General features: G+C 44.6%; 1 protein-coding gene across 1 annotated transcript in view; it reads right to left on the bottom strand.

Moving 5' to 3' along the window:
• Positions 1 to 22,875, bottom strand: part of XPO1 (exportin 1) — a 543,231-nt gene that overhangs the window by 6,067 nt on the left and 514,289 nt on the right.

The following is a 22,875-nucleotide window of genomic DNA, read 5'->3' as shown; positions in this document are numbered from 1 at the left end:
TTTCTTCCTAGACAATTGAACATGGCCCAAATTATTTTGCTACCCAAACCCAAGAGAGATCATACATTGCCGGAGTCATATCGACCCATTTCTCTGCTGAACTGTGAAATGAAGATATTTGCTAAGATATTGGCAGGACGCATGAGTCGCGTATTACCAAAATTAGTGCAGGAGGGACAGGTGGGATTTGTCAAAGGAAGATCAGTTGCTAAAAATTTGAGGAGAATCATCACAGCGCTGGAACATGTAAAGAAGGAACTAAAGCCAACATTGATGATCAGTTTTGATGCCGAGAAGGCATTTGATCGAGTTGATTGGAGTTATATGTTTGCCACGCTAAATGCATATGGATTTACAGGGTGGTTTATTACAGCAATTAAAACACTATATACATCACCGCAAGCCAGAATAATGGTCAATGACAATTATTCGGAAGCCTTTGAAATAAAAAGAGGAACTAGGCAGGGGTGTCTCCTGTCGCCACTTCTTTTTGCATTATACTTAGACCCACTGATTAGGGATATTGTCGATATGCCAGCCATAAGAGGAGTGGTGATTGGGAAACAGGAATTCAAATTAGCTGCCTTTGCAGATGATTTGTTAGTTATGCTCACAAATCCAGAGGAGTCCTTAACAGCACTACTGGAGGTGTTTAAAGAGTTTGGAACCTATTCTGGGTTCAAACTAAACCTGGAGAAATCAGAAGCATTGGTTAGTAACATACAGAATGCAACGCCCTGGCAGGGAACGTTCCCATTGAGAAGAGCAAACATGTCATTTAGATACTTGGGTATAGAGTTGACGCCAGAAGTGGTAGATCTATATTCACTTAACATTAAGATGCTGTTGACTCAGACTAGACACCAACTGGAGAGTTGGAGACAGTTGCAGCTGCCGCTGATGGGTAGAATATGCCTAATTCGTATGGTGATCCTACCTAGGTGGTTGTATGTCATGCAGACCATACCTATATGCAAATTGGGGAAAGACCTGAAAACATTCACTAAGATGGTAATGAAATTTTGCTGGGCCAATAAGAAAGCTAAGATGAAACAACAGTTCATGATGGGCAATTGGCAACAGGGAGGGCTAGGCTTACCAGACTTGAAGATATACAATATGGCCTGCTTAATGCGGCACGTGAGAGACTGGATATTCGAAACAACATACTATACACCATTAGAACTAGAACAAGAATATTTTGAACCGCTGCGTTTGAAATCCCTCATACAATTAGAAACGACGCAGGTCCCCGAGATATACAGGGACAATTTGCTGTTAAAACCGCTTAGGAGAGCATGGCAATTCTTGGGGAACAGAATGAAGATGGGGAGAGGGGTAACAGAACTCTTAACAATCAGAGGGAACCCAACCTTTACAGCAGGTATAGAAAACCCAGTCTTTCAGCGATGGAAAGAAAGAGGTTTAGAATGTCTGGACGATGTAATAGGCGATAACGGAAAGATTAAACCTTTAGATCAGCTATTGGAGGCAGATACAATTCAATGGGGTGATACATTTGCGCACTGCCAGCTCAAACATTTTATTCAGTCAATAGATCAGGGCCGATTGGAACAGAAACAGGGATTGAAACTAAAAATTTTTTTTCTAGAAATTTCTGAAGAATCGCCATCAATTTCAGGGATACATAAAGCTCTGTGGCCATATGAGAAACCTAAAAACTTTCAAAAGATAAAAGAGCGCTGGGAGAAGGACTTAGGAGTCAAGTTATTGGCATGGGATGTTGAGAGGCAACTGAAGGGGATACCGAAATTGGTCAGCGGAGCTCAATATAGGGAATGTGCATTCCGTTTTATACATCGAGCATACATGTCACCTGCACAATTTGCAAAATTCGGGGGTTTGCAGACGCCCCTGTGTGTGAGATGTGGGAGAACAAACAACACATTTTATCATAGCTTTTGGAGCTGTTGGAAGATTAGAAGGTTTTGGGGGAAAATAACCCATTATATATCACAATTATTAGGCCGAAAACTAGCAGGTACACCAGTGCAGATGCTGTTAAATTTACCAGGATCATTTAAAGGTCAAATACCAGAGCACAATTTATTTTTCCGTAAAATAACCTTGCTGGCAAAGAAATGTATCTTGCAAAACTGGACAAATGATATAGGGCCAGATTATTGGCATTGGCGGAACCTTATCCACCAGTTAATGATGTGGGAAGCTAAAGAAGCCAAACGTTCACTAAAAAGAAAGAAAACATTTATGAAAATTTGGGGTGCTTATGTAGATTCTTTGTCTCCTAGGGGAAGAAGTGTGGTCCTCAACACATTCAGATGATAACAAAGCATATGTATCAATAAAACGGGGGGAGAGGCGGGATGGGGGAGGAAGGGGGGGGGGGAAAAGAAAAACTTTTGGAGACTGTAATAATAGGTTGTTGTATAAATTTGGCTTGACAGATGTGGTATCAATGATTGTAAGAATGTTCTTGTTATGTCTTCAATAAAAAAATGTTGAAACAAAAAAAAAAAACAATGCAGTAAGACAGAAATTAGCTGAAGTTGCAAGGCTGTATGATTTGGGAGGGAACTGATGCCCAATCCATTGTACAGAAAAGTATATAAGTCACTGTTGTATTTAGACAGATGCTGAGATGATTATCAGTGAGTAAATCTTTACTGCGGTGGTCTCTCTCCCTCTCATAACAAATTGCTATTTGTTATTGCCTGATTGCTTTGTTATTAACTGGATTGGTAAGGAATAAAGACTTTCTCCTTGGAAGAAACATAGCTTCTGTCTTCTCTGCCACCCCATATCTTGGGGGTGGCTAGTCCACTGTAGTTTGGGGTGGGTGTAAAGGAGGCAGAAACCCTATTGCCCCACTTGTCCAAAGGGTATATATTTCTTATGGTAAGTAGAAGGGTCAGAGAAAGAATTCAAACATATTACAGCCTCCTCTGAGACTAAGTTATCAGAGGGGACCATATAACCACTGACTCCACTATAAACAATAGTCAAGCTTCTTAAGGATTAAAATGCTTGCACTAGCAGCTGAAATGACTCCAAGGTAAAATATTTCTGAATACGTTTTAAATTATTCATCAATGGAAATGAACAGGGTCAACTGCTGATTGAATTACATGGAGACAAGCAGTCAATTCCTATAAAAGAGCTTTAAGGCAAAGAAAATTTATTTTTCCAAATTAATTGGGAATGATAATTTGAATATCAAGTTCATAATGTATTTGATATTGAACAAATAACTACATCTAATCCTACTCCTTTGATAAATAGTTGGCTCAGTTTTTTAGGAATAAGGTAATTAATGCCCGAGCACAATTTATCGGTAATCAGTTAGTAGAATCTTCAAATTGCAAGTTTAGTGTAGATGGGTCTCTAGTGGATATGGTCTGGAATCATTTTCATAGCTGGAACGACATGAATCAGTTAATAGGGGCTCTGTTTACTAATTAGCGTGCGATAAAAACGATAGCGCAGCTTAGTGAACAGGGTCCTAAGTTTGCTAAATCACATTGTCAGTTGCATTCTTGTCCTTCAAGTTATATGAAATCTGCTTCTTTACAATTTAAGCTTAAGATTTTTGAATATTTGACAACTTTGTTATCACAAGGTACTTTTCCTTCCTATTTGGGAAGCATCATTTTAACTCCCATTAACTCCCTAAAACAAACTAGAATCTCGCTCAGTAGTTAGTAACTACAGGCCAGTTGCATCAATTCCTTTTTTTTGCCAATCTTATGGAAGGTATAGTTATCACTTGACACTGTAATTGGATAAATTTAATGTTTTACACCATTCACAGTTGGGTTTTCGATCTAAGAGTCATTGTGTACATTAGTATTTGGTATACGTACCCTGTTGAGAAAGGGGGAAAAAAATCTCTTGCAATGCAGCTTGATCTATCAAGTGCATTTGACTTACATAGTAATATAGTAGATGACGGCAGAAAAAGACCTGCATGGTCCATCCAGTCTGCCCAAGATAAACTCATATGTGTATACCTTACCTTGAATTTGTACCTGTCTTTTTCAGGGCACAGACCATATAAGTCTGCCCAGCAGTATTTCCCGCCTCCCAACCACCAGTCCCGCCTCCCATCATACAGAGCCCTCCTGCCCTTCCCAATCTCCCCCCCCCCCCCCAGAAGCCCACCAGCATTACACTGTAAATATTAAAAATCATGTCTCTTACCTGGGCAGCTGGGCTTGACTTTCTCAAATTAGCTACACACTATGCAGTCAGTGTGCAGTCTGTGCACATGGTGGAGGTGCAGAGCACTGCAGACTGTGCTCAGTGTGTGGTGGCTGTGGGCTACAGAGGAGTGCTAAGGGTGGAGGGGGTAAACTGAAGGCTGATCATTCAGTCATAAAGAGGTTAATTTCTATTCTTCCTTTCTCTGGGGGTCTCTGACACACCTTGTGGGTCACATATGCAATGTCTCACTCTCACAACTAAAGAGATTGGAGGAGTGGCCTAGTGCTTAGGGTGGTGGACTTTGGTCCTGGGGAACTGAGGAACTGAGTTTGATTCCCGGCACAGGCAGCTCCTTGTGACTCTGGGCAAGTCACTTAACCCTCCATTGCCCCATGTAAGCCGCATTGAGCCTGCCATGAGTGGGAAAGCGCGGGGTACAAATGTAACAAAAAAAAAATCATCTTTATTTGGGTTCTCAACAATACAAACTCCATTTACAATAGAGTACATCAGAACACGATGAAGCAGACCATAAGACACCATTCAATTTCTCATAAATAAAACCGTCATCAGCCTCTATAGATTCTTAACCCATAAAATAGATACAAAACATCCAACCCATTTGAGAACACCCCTACATTTTCGTGAAGTTTTATACCCCCCCTTCCCCCCCACCCCCTCCAGGACTGATTGTAAGATGCAATACCGTCCACCCTGCCCTCCACCATACCTTCCTACCCTTTCCAATTACCACCGCATATTCTCTCATCCTCCAGTTAGTGGTCATGAACCCTCCATCCTCTCACCACCTTGCTTCACCCATTTAGTAGTAAGCTACGCTCCCTATGAGGCAGCGTGGCCCAATAGGACTCCCATATACTCTGAAAGCAATTCCACTGATTTTCAGATGCGTTCCCCACCATGCTACGCTCCAGGAGTGCCAATTCAAACAATATTGACTTCCACATTATAAACCTAGGAGCTCTTCGCATGCGCCAGTGTATCAGGATTACCTTTTTAGCAATCAGGAGTGCCTTTGCCATAAATAAACACTTGGCACCTTGCACCCCCTGCAACTTTATCCCCTCCAGAAAAAGTGACCCCATTGGCTGATCGATCCCCTCCCATTCCACACATTGAGAGAGATAAACACCCACTTTAGTCCAAAATAGTTGTGTCCTCTTATACGCCCAAAACATATGGCCTAGTGTAGCCCTCTCTTCCCCACACTTTGGACAACTTCCCTCCAGTGCAAACCCCGCTCTAAAAGCCCTCCATGGTGCTACAAACATTCGTAAAAGAAGTTTATACTCCTGTTCCCTATGTAGTTCATTCTTTGATACTTTAGGTATTAACCCCAAGAACCTTTGGAGCACTTCCACCTCCACCCTAGTCTGCAAATCTCGCTCCCACGCTTCCGCCACTCCCCCTAACGAGAGATCTGCCCCTCCTTCACCCAACACCCGCACATAATGACACAACCTCGGCCTATCACGGACTTCCAACCTCAAGCCCTCCCTCACTTTTTGGGCGAAAGCCGCTGTAAGATGTTTAGGCGGCAGAGAAGACACATAATGTCTCACCTGCAAAAATGCAAAATAATCTGACGGCCCTAACCCATACCTACTACAAAGGGTCTCAAAGGAGACTATTTTTCCCTCCTCTTCTAATAAATCCCACACCCACTTTATATCCTCACCTTTGTCCTTACCAAATAACTGCCATTTCTCCAGCCCTGGACTGAAATCTCAATTCCCTTTCCATGGGAGAAAGGGGGATACAAATCTATTGCCACCCCAGGTCTGGCTCAATGCCTTCCACACACTCTTCATATACCTCCATATCACATGTCTCTTCATGCCATCAGGCAATTGGGTTCCTTTAGCATGCAGCATAAAAGAGGCCGACAGAGGCTGCAAAAAGCAGGACTCTATCTCCATCGGTGTAAACCCAGAGGATCCCAAAAGCCAGTCTCTAACATGCCTCATGCCGCACCCCAGATTGTATCTCCTCACATCAATAAGTCCCAACCCACCCTTTGCTTTCGGGAGCATAAGTGTATCCAGTGATATCCGCCCACGCTTGCCCCTCCACAAAAACACTCTCAGAGCGGTATGTAATTTCTGCAGATCCTGTTGTTTCAACCAAATAGGCAACGTTTGCATCAAGCAGAGCCACCCAGGCACTATGATCATATTATATAGGAAAATTCTTCCCATGAGGCTCAGGGGCAACCCCATCCACATACTCAAGCATTCCTTTGTCTTACAGAGCAACGGTCCTACATTAAGCTCAAATAATGTACCAACATCCACTGGAATAACCACCCCTAGATACTTGAGCCGACCCTCAGCTATCTTCAAGGGGAAATCCATACCCAAATCTGCAACGTTCAAATTTATAGGAAGTGCCTCTGACTTGGAGACATTAAGTTTGAGCCCCGAGAGCTGCCCAAAATTCTGGAATACCTGCAAGACCTGTTTCCAGGCTTTATCTGGATCTGTCACCATCAACATAATATCGTCCGCAAATGCCACACATTTCAAAGAGGCCACCTGAGGTGAAACATAAACACCTGGAATCATCCTATCTCCTCTCAGTTGCTCCAATAGTGGCTCCAAAAATAATATATGTAAAAGAGGTGACAAAGGGCACCCCTGCCTCGTGCCCCTTCCCAAAGTGAAGGCTTCCGAGGACATCCCGTTCACCAATACCGCAGCTGAGGGATTCGTATACAAAGTCTGGATGGCCTGCACAAAATAACCTGCTAATCCACAAAAGCCCAAAAGAGTAAATAAAAAAGACCACTCAACTCTATCAAAGGCCTTTTCTGAGTCGAAACTGATGGCCAGCCAGGTGTACCCATTTGTATACAACGCTCCAGACCCAAAATCAGCTTCCTAACATTTACTCTCCCCATACCTTCCCTTCACAAACCCCAACTGATCTGCCTTCACTAACTGAGGGACAACTGGAGCCAGCCGCTTTGCCAAGATTTTCGCTAACAACTTCAGGTCCACATTTATTAAAGAAATGGGTCTGTAGGATCCCGGCTGTAATGGATCTTTACCCGACTTGGGAATGACTGTAATTAAGGCATGATTCGCCCCCTGTGAGAAATACCCTCTCTGTATAGTGGCCTCAAAATAGTCTCCCAACATCCCCACCACCTTATCATTCAGTATTTTATAAACCTCACCACTAAATCCATCCGGCCCTGGGGACTTATGAAGTTTCAACCCCTTTATAGCTCTTTGCAACTCTTCCCCACTTATGGGCTCGTTCAATCTACTTTTCTCCGCCTCAGACAATCTACACAAATTGCACTTCTGGAGCAGGGCCTCGACGTGTTCTTTCTGCCCTCCCCCTTCCGCTGAATACAGGTCTTTATAAAACTGAGCAAAAATCTGTTCCAACTGCTGTTGCTCTGTGACCACCCTCCTCCCTGGGCCACGTAGTGCTGTTACCATTGTCTGCCCTGACCACTGCTTAACCATGTTCACCATCAGCTTTCCAGGCTTATTCCCAAACCGAAATAACCGGTATTTATAATAAAAAGCATTTTTTTTTCGCCTGTTCTTGAATCATGTTGTTTAGCGCTCTTTGCACCCTCTCTAAGGTATGTCTACCGGCTGCAGTCGGATGCGAACTGCATTGTCTCTTCAACAATCGAATCTTCTTCTCCAAATCTACCATCCTACTAGCTTGTTGCCTCCTCCTCCTTGCCACATACGCTATAATATCCCCCCTAAGGACAGCCTTTCCCGCCTCCCACAGCAATATTGGATCATTTATGTGAGCATTGTTATTAGTGAGATATTCTTCCCATTTATTACTAAGGTACTGTCTAAAACACCTGTCTGTATATAAGTGAGTCGGGAATTTCCACCTCCCTTTACCCCTCCCTCCCAAACCTCCTAATTGCAGATGTACTGTAATGGGCGTATGATCTGAAATCACAAATGGTCCTATCTCTGCTCGCAGTACTGTGTGGAATAAATCTCTAGTTACAAAAACATAATTCGAGATTTAGACCCATGGGCTTGAGAGATGTGGGTGAAATCCCGCTCCTGCGGATGCAAAATTCTCCAAGGATCCACCAACTCTAGGCTCTTCAGTACTACTCCCAACCCCTCTGTAGAACGCTGAGGTCCAGCTGTGGTATCTAAACTCTGATCCAGGATTGTATTGAAATCCCTCAAAATTATCTTAGGTCCCGCTATTCTGGACAACTTCGCAACCACACTCTGGAAGAAAGCCCTCTGTTTTTCATTTGGGGCATACACAGATATCAAAGTAAGTTGTGACTGCTGTATCCTACCCTCCAAAATTACAAACCTCCCTTTCTCATCCTTTGTAACCTTGGTCTATGTAAAAGGGATCCCTTTGCGTATCAAAAGGGCCACCCATGCTTTGCTTTTAGGCGCTGATGCATAGTAACACTGGCCCACCCAATAGCGCATCAGTTTCTGGTGCTCAATATCATTCAACTTGGTTTCCTGTAGCCCCACCACATCCACGTTATGCGCTCCCAAATATTGTAAAATTTTTGCTCTCTTAATGGGTGAATTAACATTCCAAGAAATACAAGCCAATCCTTTAGGTGTCCCCATCTGTCACACAATCATGCATTTCCCAAACTAAGCCACTCCCCCTGTTCGACAGACTTCACCCCCGTGGAGCCCAGCCCTCTCCACAGGGCACATCAAACAACAACCACTCTATTCTCCCTGCATACTTCACCCCCCAGACCTTGTCTTCCCGGCCCTTTTGCACATACCAGTCCCCCCTCCCCCCCAACCAATCCCCCCCACTCTCATCAACCCCTCCCCCACTCAGAAAGGTCATGTTTGTAATGCGTCCCTCCCCCCTCCCCCTAACTATTTCCCCAGTCCATTGACCTTATCACACTCGCTCCTATCCCGCCCCCTCCCTTCATATCATTCCCATTTCTACAGACTCTCTACCCACAACATTTGTCAAACTAATCCCAACTCCCTCATCCAAACATTAACAGAAAAAAGAGAACTTATATGTTCACTCTAGCGCTCATCTCTCCACTTCTCAGTTAATATCAGCCTTCTCCAAATGCAAAGCTGTCCATTCCAACTTAAACCAGTGACTCGAATACTCTGTCCAGGCTCTTCAATTTGGGAACCACTGCTGCAGCTGTTTCTTCACTGCCTCACTGGTCTCGAACACATAATTTTTTCCTTCTTTCACCACTCGCAGCCTCGCCGGAAACTGTAGAGTAAATCTAAACTGCTTCTCCACCATCTGACACACTGCTGAAAAACTTTTCCGCATCTGTGCTACTGCTATAGAATAGTCCTGAAAAAGCAGGATCTTAGAGTTCTGATGTCACAGATTTTTGCAGGCGGTATTTCCACATCACTTGTTCTTTTTGCGCAAAGTTCAAAAACCTATCACCACTCTCGGTTGCGCTGCTCCTTCCTGCCAGCGGCCAACTCTGTGTGCACGCTCGATTTGGATAGGCCCCGCATCAGCCTCCGATTCAATAAGTTCCGCAAACCATTTCTCTAGTGCTGATTTCAGACCTCTTTCGTTCGATGCCTCAGGCCACCCCACAAGATGCAGATTGTTTCTCCTCGATCGATTTTCGAGGTTGTCTATTTTTGTGTTGCAGCCCGCCACCTCCTTCTTCAAACTCGCCAATTCCTTCATACCTCGTGAAGGCCATTCTCCGCGGCGCTCACCCGAGTTTCCAACTCCGTCACTCTCCCATTAAAATCCGAGACTGCCTGCGTGAGATTCTGTACACTGGCTTGAATTCCGTCTAATCTCTCACCAAGTGCCGATATCACTGCTGCCGACAGTTTCACATGGTTTCCTCCGACACTGCCAAGGTATCCCCAGCTTCATCCGCCATCTTGTTGTCCACTGCGGTTCCAGCTCGGGATTTTGTATTCTCTCTTTTAGCCCTTTTTGCAGCCATATCCGCTCCCCCTTTCAAGATAAATTTGTCCATAAAGATAGGAGCGCTTAGTCTCTTTTCCAAAAAAGAGGTGATCCCCCGAAAATTGCTCAAAGACGTTAGTGCAAAGAGAGAGGGTCGGGGAGCTCGAGGAACACACAGCCTTTCAGCTCCAACGCATCACGTGACCCCACATTTTTTTTTTAAGTAGGTAGAGGGTGCAATTATGAATATCTGCCCCAGAGTGCAGAAAAAGTTTGTTCCAGCTCTGCTTAGCATTGCATTCTATTAATGAAGCTAAGTCTCTTGACCAGACAGAATTGGTTATTTTGCTTACCAGGCCTTTTCTTGAAAATTTGGTGCCCCACAATTCTCAATGTCTCTGTCCCTATGACAGAATAGGGCCCAGCTTCTCTAGCTGAGTTAACTACTGAGCTGAGTCCAGCAGGCCCGGGAGTCCGGGACCGGGTACTAGGAAACTCAGACTCAGTGCTGGCACAGTGGAGGAGACCCAGCCGGCCGAGCTATGGCACGGGCGGCCAATTTTTCTGTGCGGTCGGCGTATGTGCCTCAGAAGCACATACGCCGAGGGGTGCAAGGCAAGACAGACGCCATGAGACGGGTGAGAGCAGACTCAAGAGCACTGTAGCAGCAGCCATGACTGACGATAAGGTAATTGCCTGTGGAACAGTCGAGATTGAAAAGTAAAGTCGCACTCCCGACTTCCCGACCTGATCCACAGCACTAAAAAAGCTAAGCAAGAAGGAGGAATCAAGCTGCTGTGTTTGCTGTCAGCTGCCTGCATGCAAATGGCTGAGACACGGCTGAACTGAACGGCTGTGCACGGTAGCTTAACTGGTGCCTAGAAGACTGGAAATGATTGGAGAATCAGGACAAACTGGGTGGGACTGAGCCAAGATTGGGTGGGCCTAGGCCAACCTGTAGCTGCGACCCTGATGCCATTTGTATCAAGAACCATTTGAATCGTTTGTGAAAATGGATCAAGTATACTGAGGTCAGACATTCCTGCAGCCCAACCTTGTGAGGTATAACATTATGCAAATAGGTATTCCTTGCTGAACAAGTTTCTCAAAGAATCTATTAAATTTTTTTGAATAATATTTTATTTAAACAAAAATCTGTCCCATTGTGTACTGTAATAAATAATATTGAGCAAATTGATTTAATGCACTCTGGTGCCTAACAGAGAAAGCGGATATCTAACAGGGACTCATTGTAGTCAACAGGATACATATAAACCCACAAACAAACATTCCAGGTTACACCCTTCCTATCGCAGACAGTCTGAAAATCCTCGGAGTAATAATCGACCGGAACCTCTCACTAGAGAACCAAGCGAAATCTACCATAAAGAAAATGTTTCACTCAATGTGGAAACAAACGTGTGAAACCATTCTTCCCAAGGGAAATATTTCACAACTTGATGCAATCAATCGTACTAAGCCATGCACACTACTGCAACGGAATCTATACGGGCTGTAAAGAACAAATTATAAAGAAACTTCAGACCGCTCAAAACACAGCAGCCAGGCTTATATTTGGAAAATCGCGTTTTGAAAGCGCCATACCCCTCCAAGAAAAACTGCACCGCTCCCAATCAAAGAACATATTGCTTTCAAAATCTACTCCGTGGTCCATAAAATTATCTACGGCGAAGCCCCGGGATACAAGAAAGACCTCATAGACCTGCCAACCAGAAACACAACAAGATCAGCTCAAATATACCTAAATCTCCACTACCCAAACAACAAAGGACTCAAACACAAATCAACGCATGCATCTAGTTTCTCCTATTTAAGCGTACAACTATGGAACGCACTGCCAAAAATAGTAAAAAACGTACGACCACCTAAAGTTCTGGAAAAAAACTAAAAACGAACCTGTTCAAAAAGGCCTATCCCACCAATCCAACATAAGAACCAGAGTACCTGCAACACAACACCAAGAATGGAATGGACACACCCCAACTCTAACTCTTCCTCCCTAATGTTCCCCCAATGTATCTACCATACATGAACCCCATTCTACCACAACCACACCTTGTACTTGTACTCACCCTGTATTTGTTCATACTAGAAACAGGCAAACGCCTTAACGGTACTATGTAAGCCACACTGAGCCTGCAAATAGGTGGGAAAACGTGGGATACAAATGTAACAAATAAATAAATAAATCAGAGACACAAGTGGGTGACGTTTAACTCTCTAAGCTTTAAAAAACCATCTGGGTTTTTCTGAGCAGGCATAAGATTTCCTGTACAACACATTACAAGTCCAGTGTCTATTGAAAAGCTTGGTAATCAGCCATAGGGAAGGAGGATAGGTTGTGTCTGATTTAACCTATCTACCCAGAATCCCATTATAGTCCATTATAGTAAACATTTCCACTTTTTCCATCATTAAACAGGATGAATCAACCACAAAGTGAGAAATCCTACAGCTGAGAGTGGCCCAATCTTATCTGATTGCTTCTATAGGGCAACCCAGGCAAGACCATAGCTGGCTAAGTTAATTATTATTTAAAACATTTGTGTTAAATGAGATGTAAAGGTGTGACTGGAAGACAAAGCTTCTGCATTATATATATATATATATATATATATATATATATATATATATTCAAGAAGTCTTTATTTAGGTATCGAAGCAACAGCACATGATACATTCAAACATAAAAAAAAAAAAACATGAAACCGACTTAAGTACATAAGTAATGCCACACTGGGAAAAGACCAAAGGTCCATCGAGCCCAGCATCCTGTCCACGACAGCGGCCAATCCAGGCCAAGGGCACCTGGCGAGCTTCCCAAACGTGCATTCTATACATGTTATTCCTGGAATTGTGGATTTTTCCCAAGTCCATTTAGTAGTGGTTTATGGACTTGTTCTTTAGGAAACCGTCTAGCCCCTTTTAAAACTCTGCTAAGCTAACCGCCTTCACCACGTTGTCCGACAACGAATTCCAGAGTTTAATTATGCGTTGGGTGAAGAAACATTTTCTCCGATTTGTTTTAAATTTACTACACTGTAGTTTCATCGCATACCCCCTAGTCCTAGTATTTTTGGAAATTGTGAACAGGCGCTTCACATCCACCTGTTCCACTCCACTCAATATTTTATTTACCTCTATCATGTCTCCCCTCAGCCGCCTCTTCTCCAAGCTGAAAAGCCCTAGCCTCCTTAGTTTTTCTTCATAGGGAAGTCGTCCCATCCCCGCTATCATTTTAGTCGCCCTTCGCTGCACCTTTTCCAATTCTACTATATCTTTCTTGAGATGCGGCGACCAGAATTGAACACAGTACTCAAGGTGCGGTCGCACCATGGAGCGATACAACGGCATTATAACATCACATCTGTTTTCCATACCTTTTCTAATTATACCCAACATTCTATTCGCTTTCCTAGCCTTAGCAGCACACTGAGCAGAAGGTTTCAGTGTATTATCGACGAAGACACCCAGACCCCTTTCTTGGTCCGTAACTCCTAACGTGGAACCTTGCATGACGTAGCTATAATTCGGGTTCTTTTTTCGCACATGCATCACCTTGCAATAGCTCACATTAAACGTCGTCTGCCATTTAGCCGCCCAGTCTCGTAAGGTCCTTCTGTAATTTTTCACAATCCTGTCGCGAGTTAACGACTTTGAATAACTTTGTGTCATCAGCAAATTTAATTACCTCGCTAGTTACTCCCATCTCTAAATCATTTATAAATATGTTAAAAAGCAGCCGTCCTAGCACAGACCCCTGAGGAACCCCACTAACTACCCTTCTCCATTGTGAATACTGCCCATTTAACCCCACTCTCTGTTTCCTATCCTTCAACCAGTTTTTAATCCACAATAGGACATTTCCTCCTATCCCATGACCCTCCAATTTCCTCTGTAGCCTTTCATGAGGTACCTTGTCAAACGCCTTTTGAAAATCCAGATACACAATATCAACCGGCTCCCCGTTGTCCACATGCTTGTTTACTCCTTCAAAGAATTGAAGTAAATTGGTCAGGCAAGATTTCCCCACACAAACGCCGTGCTGACTTGGTCTCAGTAATCCATGTCCTCGGATGTGCTCTGTAATTTTGTTTTTGATAATAGTCTCTACCATTTTCCCCGGCACCGATGTCACACTCACCGGTCTATAATTTCCTGGATCTCCCCTGGAACTTTTTTTAAAAAGTAGTGTTACATTAGCCACCCTCCCATCTTCCGGTACCACGCTTGATTTTAAGGATAAATTACATATCACTAACAGTATAAGAAAAGAAATTACCCATGCAAACTAAGTGCCAAGGTCACCAACTGTATAAGAAGACAAAAGGGTTTAGCAACAATACTGCCATACAAACATAAAAGTAACTACAACTTCCATTTTAAGGTTTAAACAATTTGGAAAAATACAATGCATTTGGGTATACGCATCCATATCTCTTATCATCAATGATTTTATCACTTCCCCCCCCCCCCCCCCCCCCCCTTACAACCAGATCCCCATAGCCAGCACTGTTTTGCCACATGAATATCCACTATAACATTGATATCTCCCGAATACGCTGCTCATACATTTTGTGCTTGCCTTATCATAATCCCCGCTCTCCCCCCCTCCCCCAATAACTACTGCGAATGCAAAGAAACTTTCATGAACTCTACACCTCATTAAGCATAAGCAATACATACCACTAGACAGAAATAAACCAGTGTTCTGAGACCTATACATTTGAGGAGACTTTCCCCCTCTCCTTTCTGTAGATCATTGTCATCAAAACCTGGACTTTGGCCACCTCCGAGAAGTAGACAATACCCTATTGCATGAATTGCTGTGAACTGCACAGAATCAGTATCTTTATAATGCGAACATTCCACTTAACTGTCCCATCAAAACATGCCCACCCCACACAAAATTAAACAGCCCCTACTGCCCTCTACCACACCCTACCTGAACATACCAGACTTCTCTCCCTCCCCCCTACTCCCTTACCGATCCCACCTTCCGCCCCCCCCCCCCCAAGAGAAAAAAAACCAAAAAACACTACCTGCTCTTCTCCTTCTTTCCTTCCTTACATACCATTTAATACTAAACTTCGTGCCCTAGCCGACAATGATTGTATATACCCCCGCCAGATTCTCAAAAATCTCTCTCTTGCCTTTGGGGAGGGTCCCATCGCCCGACGCTCATGCAGCAAAAGATCATGGAGTTGATTTCTCCAATACCAAAAATCTGGAGGATCAACGCTAAGCCACCTATTCAAGATCAACTTTTTACCTAGGATACAGGCTTTACGTATAAAAAGCCGGGCACCCCTTCGTTGATAGCCAAATAATTCAAATTTGTCTAATAATATCCCTGAAGGGGACATGGGAATCCTAGCTTGCAATAGTCCCTCCAGATACTTAAAGATCTGCCTCCAATAGTTCTGCACTAGGGGACAGTCCCAGAGGTAATGAAAGAATGTCCCCTCTGTCTGTTGGCACCCCCCCCCCATCTTGAATTCTTGGGCCTTGGACATATATGCTCTATACAAAATTCTATAATGGCATTCTCTGAGAGCTGCATTGATCGATATGGCCGGGACACGAGCCACCAACTTTTTATAGTCTAGGCGGAATTGGGGTCTCTGCAAATCGTGTGCCCAGCGTGCCTCAATTGCACTCACGTCCTTTACTAATCCTTTCTCCCACAAAATCCAGTATATTCCCGAAATTGAAAGCCTGTCCCCCGGGACTGCGTTGAAGAACTCTCTGAGCTTTCTCCCATGCCCACTATTCAGCTGTTCAATGTTGAGGGTCCGCACATAATGCTCCAATTGCTGATACGCAAATTCATGTCTGATATCGATCCCTACCCCCAATGCACCCAAACTCAGTAACCCTCCTCTTGTACCCAGAACATGTTCCAATCGTGTAATGCCCAATGAGGCCCAACTACGAAATACTGGGTTTTCTGAGCCGGGAGAAAATAATGGGTTACCCTGCAGTGGCATGAGGTCCGTATTCACCGCTGATAATCCCCAAGTTCTAGTTAGATCCTTCCAGGCCCCCCTCAGGGGTCCCAACAACAGACTATTCTTAAATGTCCCTGGTAACGCTTGCCTCGGACCCTGTAATAAAAAATATAAATGATATGGATGAAAAAATTCCCTTTCTAACTGCCTGGGCGTATAGTCTTGCCTGTCCAACAACCAGTCCCCTAAGTGCTGCATAATACATGCTTGGTTATAGCGCTTAATATCCGGTACCCCTATACCCCCCTCCCTCCAAGATCCTAACATTAAGTCCATGGGGAGCTTAGGCTTCCTCCCCCCCAGAGGAAAACTCGCAGGTGTTTATAGAATCGCCTCACGTCCCCCCCCTGGAGTCGCAGTGGCAACACCTGAAACGTGTAAAGCCATCTGGGGAATTCCACCATACGAAACAGTTGTATCCGCCCATTTTCGCGTGAGCGGCAGCTCCGCCCATTTTCGCAACCTAACTCTCATGTTATCCAGCAAGCGAGTGAGATTTAGATGATAAAAATCTGAAGTCTGCATAGCTATCTGTACCCCCAAATACGTGATATGTTTTTGAGCCCATCTCAGCGGAAAATACTCCCCCCATTCACGTCTTACTTCATCTGAAGCCGTTAGAGCTAGGGATTTGGTTACATTGATTTTAAAGCCTGCGTAATCCCCGTACTCATGAAATAATTCTAACAGCGTCACCAGGGACTTCTTAGGATGCGTTAGATGAACTAGAATATCGTCTGCAAATGCAGAAACTTTGAACGTAGACTTGCCCCAGCTCACTCCCATCACCTCAGGGTGGGACTCTATTGCTCGTATCAAGGGATCCAATTGTATAATTATAGTACAGCAAGAGGCCCTCACTGGATGCCCACCGGAAGGGTGGAAGGCCAGATTTTAGGACTCAGGCTGTAAAAATACCAGCTAGGTTTAAAAATCTATGACTGGCTGAGCAAGGACTTGCTTTTCCTGCAAGTTAATATGCGTTCTAGTTTAAGATCTATCCACTGGGATAGTGGTGGGCCAAGCTACATAGCTTTGTACAGTTGAAAAGCACTGACTAGGCCTGATAACCTACTAATGGCCTTATAGATGAGTCTTAACAAAATCAGGTACAAATTGAATGTAGCACTTATTAAAATGGAGTTTGTCTTTCTATAAGATGAAACTTAGATCATAAGATGATAAAAAAAAAGAGGAAGTGAAACTGATATGCTAAAAATAAGATGTTCTGGCAGAAGAGAAAAACATGTTGACAAAAGAGGAAATTGCGAAATAACTTGCAATAGCTAGAACGGAAGGAGTTGGGTACAGATGTACATCTGGCCGGATGCGAAAGTATGATCTCAGAAATTGAGAAATATTAGAAAAAAAATGTTCCTCACAATTGACTTCTATTGAGAGCTGTGGGTATAAAAGAAGGGAAATTTTGGCTTAGTTTCGGAGTCCTTCCCCAACACTTCTCGGACGGCAGAGCTCTGTGCAACTGAACCCAGAATCTGTTTGATGTCTGTACTGATTTGAAAACTTGGTAAGAATAAAGCCTTCTATCTGATATCTATCTCTGTCTTTATTTTCAAGTATTCCTTACCTGTCAATTTATACTACAAACTAAGCCACATACAAATAATACACACTCTTTGCACTAATTTAAGGACTCATAATATATGTGGGAACACAAATGGCCAAGGATTCATTTAAATCCAGATAGACAGAAAGCTGTGGTCATGGGAATTAGATTGGAACTGAGCCTTCTGATGCCTCCACAACGCCGCAAACAGATTGTGGAGCCACAAACCCTCTGTACACCTCCGTGGGAAAGGGTCTCCCCGGGGCGTAAAGAGGGGTTCAATTTAAGCATTTTGAGCCCATCTCAGCGGAAAATACTCCCCCCATTCACGTCTTACTTCATCTGAAGCCGTTAGAGCTAGGGATTTGGTTACATTGATTTTAAAGCCTGCGTAATCCCCGTACTCATGAAATAATTCTAACAGCGTCACCAGGGACTTCTTAGGATGCGTTAGATAAACTAGAATATCGTCTGCAAATGCAGAAACTTTGAACGTAGACTTGCCCCAGCTCACTCCCATCACCTCAGGGTGGGACTCTATTGCTCGTATCAAGGGATCCAATGTAAGAATGAACAGTAGCGGGGATAAAGGGCACCCCTGTCTTGTGCCCCGCCTTATCGAGAATACCTCAGATCTCTCTCCATTAACCCAGATGTAAGCCTGCGGGTTCAAATAAAGGGCTTCCACTGCATCCCTGAAAAATCCCTCAATTCCCACCTTCTGTAAGACCGCAAACATGAAGCGCCATGCAACTCTGTCAAATGCCTTCTCTGCGTCAAAACTGATCAGCAGAGAAGGCACTTTCCGCTCCCCCACTTTCTCCAAGGAGGCTATAATCGCCCTCAAATTACTGACCACTGCCCGTCCTCTCACAAAACCTACTTGTGGTGATGCTATCAAGTCTGGAAGCACCCTCGCCAGCCTATTAGCCAAAATTTTTGCATATAATTTAATGTCACTATTTAGCAAGGAGATTGGCCGATAGGCCCCCATCTCCTCTGGGTTTTTCCCTGGTTTCAGTAACACTATCACTTTAGCTATATTGAAGGTGTCCAATGCGGGCTCTGAATTGGCCAGGGAGTTAAACAATTTCAAAAGGGGGGGGAGTCACCAGCTCCTGTAACATTTTATAAAAAGCCACACCATATCCATCTGGGCCCGGTGCTTTGTGTATATCACTCTGCTGTAACGCCAGCATCAACTCACCCTCCACTATAGGTGCGTTGAGGAGTTTTGCCTGGGCCGAGGAAATCAACGGGGTCTCTACATTCTCTAAAAACATCATGCTATCCGTTATCAGGTCCCTCTGTTCCCCATACAACTCCTTGTAATACCTCTGAAACCCTGCCACTATATCCTGTGGAGATTTAAACATGTTACCTGCCTGGTCCTTTACCTGTAAAATTCTGCTTGGCCCTTTCTTCCCTCTAGCTAAGCGCCCTAGCAAGCTCCCTGCCTTGTTTCCGTACATGTACAACTGATGCTTATAATATTGTTGCGATTTTTGAACTCGTTCATGCAGCAGTTCATTTAATTCTCTCTGAGATGCCAAGTACGCTAACTTCTGCTCTTCCGTCGGATTTACCCCGAACTTTATACGCTGATTCCTCACCTCTCGTTCCAAACTTAAAATCTCTTGATCTCGTCTTTTCTTAATCCACGCCCTATAAGCAATGATCTCACCTCTGAGGACAGCCTTTGCTGTCTCCCAGTACAAACTGGCCTGTTCCACATGCATCCTGTTGTGGACCGCAAATTCTCTCCATTTCTCTCTCAGAAATGCCTGAAACTTCGTATCCCTGTAAAGCTCCAGCGGAAATTTCCATCCTCCTCCCTTACTCTCTCCCCCTGTTTGTTCCAAGATCACCCAAAGTAGAGAATGATCTGAAATCTCACATGGGCCTATCTCCGCCTCAACCACCTTTGAAAATAAAGGATCTGAGAGAAAAATATAATCAATACGGGACATGGTTGAGTGCGCTCCTGATAGATGAGTATAATCTCTGCATGTTGGGTGTAAAATTCTCCACACATCTACCAAGTTTAGTGTAGAGCACAAGAAAGGCAGGCCTCTTTCATAATAAGCCTGACTTTGTCCTCTCCCGCTACTTTTGTCTACCAATGGGTTGTAAACTATGTTAAAATCCCCACCTAAAATTATATTACCCCCTTGGTATGGAGCCAACAATGCCAAAATCTCCCTATAAAATTTTTTGTCAAAAGTATTCGGTGCATAGACATTGCGGAGTACATATGTAAAACCCCCCAATTCCACCTCCACTAATACATATCTGCCTTCTGCAGTCCTTTTTACCCCTTTGATGGAAAGATGCAGCCCCTTACGGAAAAGTATTAATACCCCTGCCTTTTTATTGCAAGCCGGGGAGCCTATCGCTCCTCCCACCCATCCTTGTTGGAATTTGGCATGCTCTGCGGCTGACAGATGCGTCTCCTGCAAAAATACTATATCTGCTGCATGGCGGTTCAAAGCTTGTAAAAGTTTTTTCCGCTTTATGGGCGACGAAACTCCCCCCACATTCCAGGAAACAAACTTAAAATGACCTAGTCCCCTCTCTTATCTTATTGTATAGCCAGCCTCTACTTTTACAGCCTTGGGAACACACCCCCCAGCCCTTGGGTGCCCTCCCCCATCTCCACCACTGCTGCTGGACAACGATCCCTAAGGAAAGAGAGAAGAGCAGAAACCAATAAAAACCACAACAACAAACAAAACCCCTCTTCCTCCCCCCCTTGTCATCTCCCTCCCCTTTCCTCCCCTTGCCCAAACCCTCCCCTCTTACCCCCCCCAAGAAACAGATCTGCGTCCTGTCTAGAGAACTTGTCACGTTTCCACCCCGCCCCCTCCTTTACAGCACAACTATAATCTTGAAACATTAGCAAACCCCATCCCCCAAGTACCACAGTTAACCATGCTTTTAAAACGACCATTCCTATACTTCTATAATTTTATCTTCACACGTTTGCACTTATATTCCTAACAGTAACAAAACAAGTCCCCCCCCCTCACAATCAATCAGTAACCCCCATATCTCTCACTTTAAAACAGGGAGAAAGACATATGCACTCTCTTTTAGTGTCCGTAGAATGATTCCTTGCAGACTCTGAGCTTCCCTCTCAGTTCCTTCTAGGTAGCTTTCTTTCTGCTGGCTCTCACCACGATCAGCGCTCCTGTTCTTTCGCTGCGACTTCCACGCCGCCATCTAACTGTTTGGCAAATTTTAGGGCTTCGGTCGGTGAGCTGAAAAATCGAAGCTTGCCATCCTGCTGCACTCGCAGCCGCGCTGGATACAGTAAGGCAAATCTAACTTTCTTCTTAAACAGCTCTGAGCACGCTTCTCCATATTGCTTCCGTTGTAATGCCACAGCCGCAGAGAAATCTTGAAAGCATAAAATGATGTGCTGTTCATATGCAACTTTCCCCGTCTGCCTCCAGGCTCTCAGAATCTCTTGTTTATGGAAGTAATTAAGGATTTTACATATTACTACCCTGGGACGTCCTGCTGCTTGCCTTAGCTGGCCCAAACGATGTGCTCTCTCTATTTTTAAGGTCTTTTCCAGAGCCTGCAAATTCAGTGCTTTGGGCAGCCAGGATTCCAGGAACTCCCTTAAATCAACCTCTCGTAGGGACTCAGGAAATCCAACCAACCGGAGGTTATTCCTTCTCGCCCGGTTCTCAAGATCTTCTAGCTTCTGCTCTACTTGCTCAAACTTTTTCCGCCATTCCTCATGCTGGCTGGCCTGCTGCGTGCAACGGTCTTCTATATCAGACAGTCTTTGCTGATATCCTGCCATATCTGTGCGCAGCCCCTCTATTTTACCATCTACTGCATCCAACTTTTCAGCAATCTTTTGCAGTTTTAAGTCCACAGAGGTCTCCAGCAGCTGCGAGACCTCAGCTGCAATTTCAGCCGCCCAAACGGAGCTTACAGTTTCTCCCGAGGGGCCAGGGTCCACCATCTTACTGTCCACAGCTCGCCCTCGTGCTCCGTCTTTTCTCTGTGTTTTGGAGGTCATCACAGGTGCACCAAATTAGTTCCTTTAGGACTTTTCAACGTGCCCAACTTATTTGTTCTGTTCGTGGGTTTCCAAATCGCCTCTCGTGCTGTCCAAGGGTAGATTTTATCTTAGGGGCCTCGGAGCTCTGCCCTGCGGCGTCCTACCCTCTGCCTAGCATCACGTGACTTCAACTACAACTTCTATTATTTAAAGTATTTTTGGAGTTACAAACCACCTCCTTCTTCCCATATTCCCCCAACCCCAATAGAGACCCCTAAACATCTCCCCCTAATTCCCACCCACTATATTTCACTGATAACCAAAAGCGAATGCTACATACCTGTAGAAGGTATTCTCCGAGGACAGCAGGCTGATTGTTCTCACTGATGGGTGACGTCCACGGCAGCCCCTCCAATCGGAAAACTTTACTAGCAAAGGCCTTTGCTAGTCCTCGCGCACCGCGCATGCGCGGCCGTCTTCCCGCCCGAACCGGCTCGTGTTCGTCAGTCCCATATGTAGCAAGACAAAACAACGGAAGACACAACTCCAAAGGGGAGGCGGGCGGGTTTGTGAGAACAATCAGCCTGCTGTCCTCGGAGAATACCTTCTACAGGTATGTAGCATTCGCTTTCTCAGAGGACAAGCAGGCTGCTTGTTCTCACTGATGGGGTATCCCTAGCCCCCAGGCTCACTCAAAACAACAAACATGGTCAATTGGGCCTTGCAACGGCGAGGACATAACTGAGATTGACCTAACAACTTATCCAACTAACAGAGAGTGTAGCCTGGAACAGAATAAAACATGGGCCTAGGGGGGTGGAGTTGGATTCTAAACCCCGAACAGATTCTGAAGCACTGACTGCCCGAACCGACTGTCGCGTCGGGTATCCTGCTGCAGGCAGTAATGAGATGTGAATGTGTGGACAGATGACCACGTCGCACCTTTGCAGATCTCTTCAATAGTGGCTGACTTCAAGTGGGCCACTACCGCAGCCATGGCTCTGACATTGTGAGCCGTGACATGACCTTCAAGAGCCAGCCCAGCCTGGGCATAAGTGAAGGAAATGCAATCTGCTAGCCAATTGGATATAGTGCGTTTCCCCACAGCCACTCCCCTCCTGTTGGGATCAAAAGAAACAAACAATTGGGCGGACTGT

Source organism: Microcaecilia unicolor, chromosome 3, assembly GCF_901765095.1.
Source record: "Microcaecilia unicolor chromosome 3, aMicUni1.1, whole genome shotgun sequence".
Classification (NCBI taxonomy): Eukaryota; Metazoa; Chordata; class Amphibia; order Gymnophiona; family Siphonopidae; genus Microcaecilia; species Microcaecilia unicolor.
The sequence above is the reverse complement of the archived record's forward strand: the minus strand, read 5'-3'. Positions and strand labels throughout refer to the sequence as shown.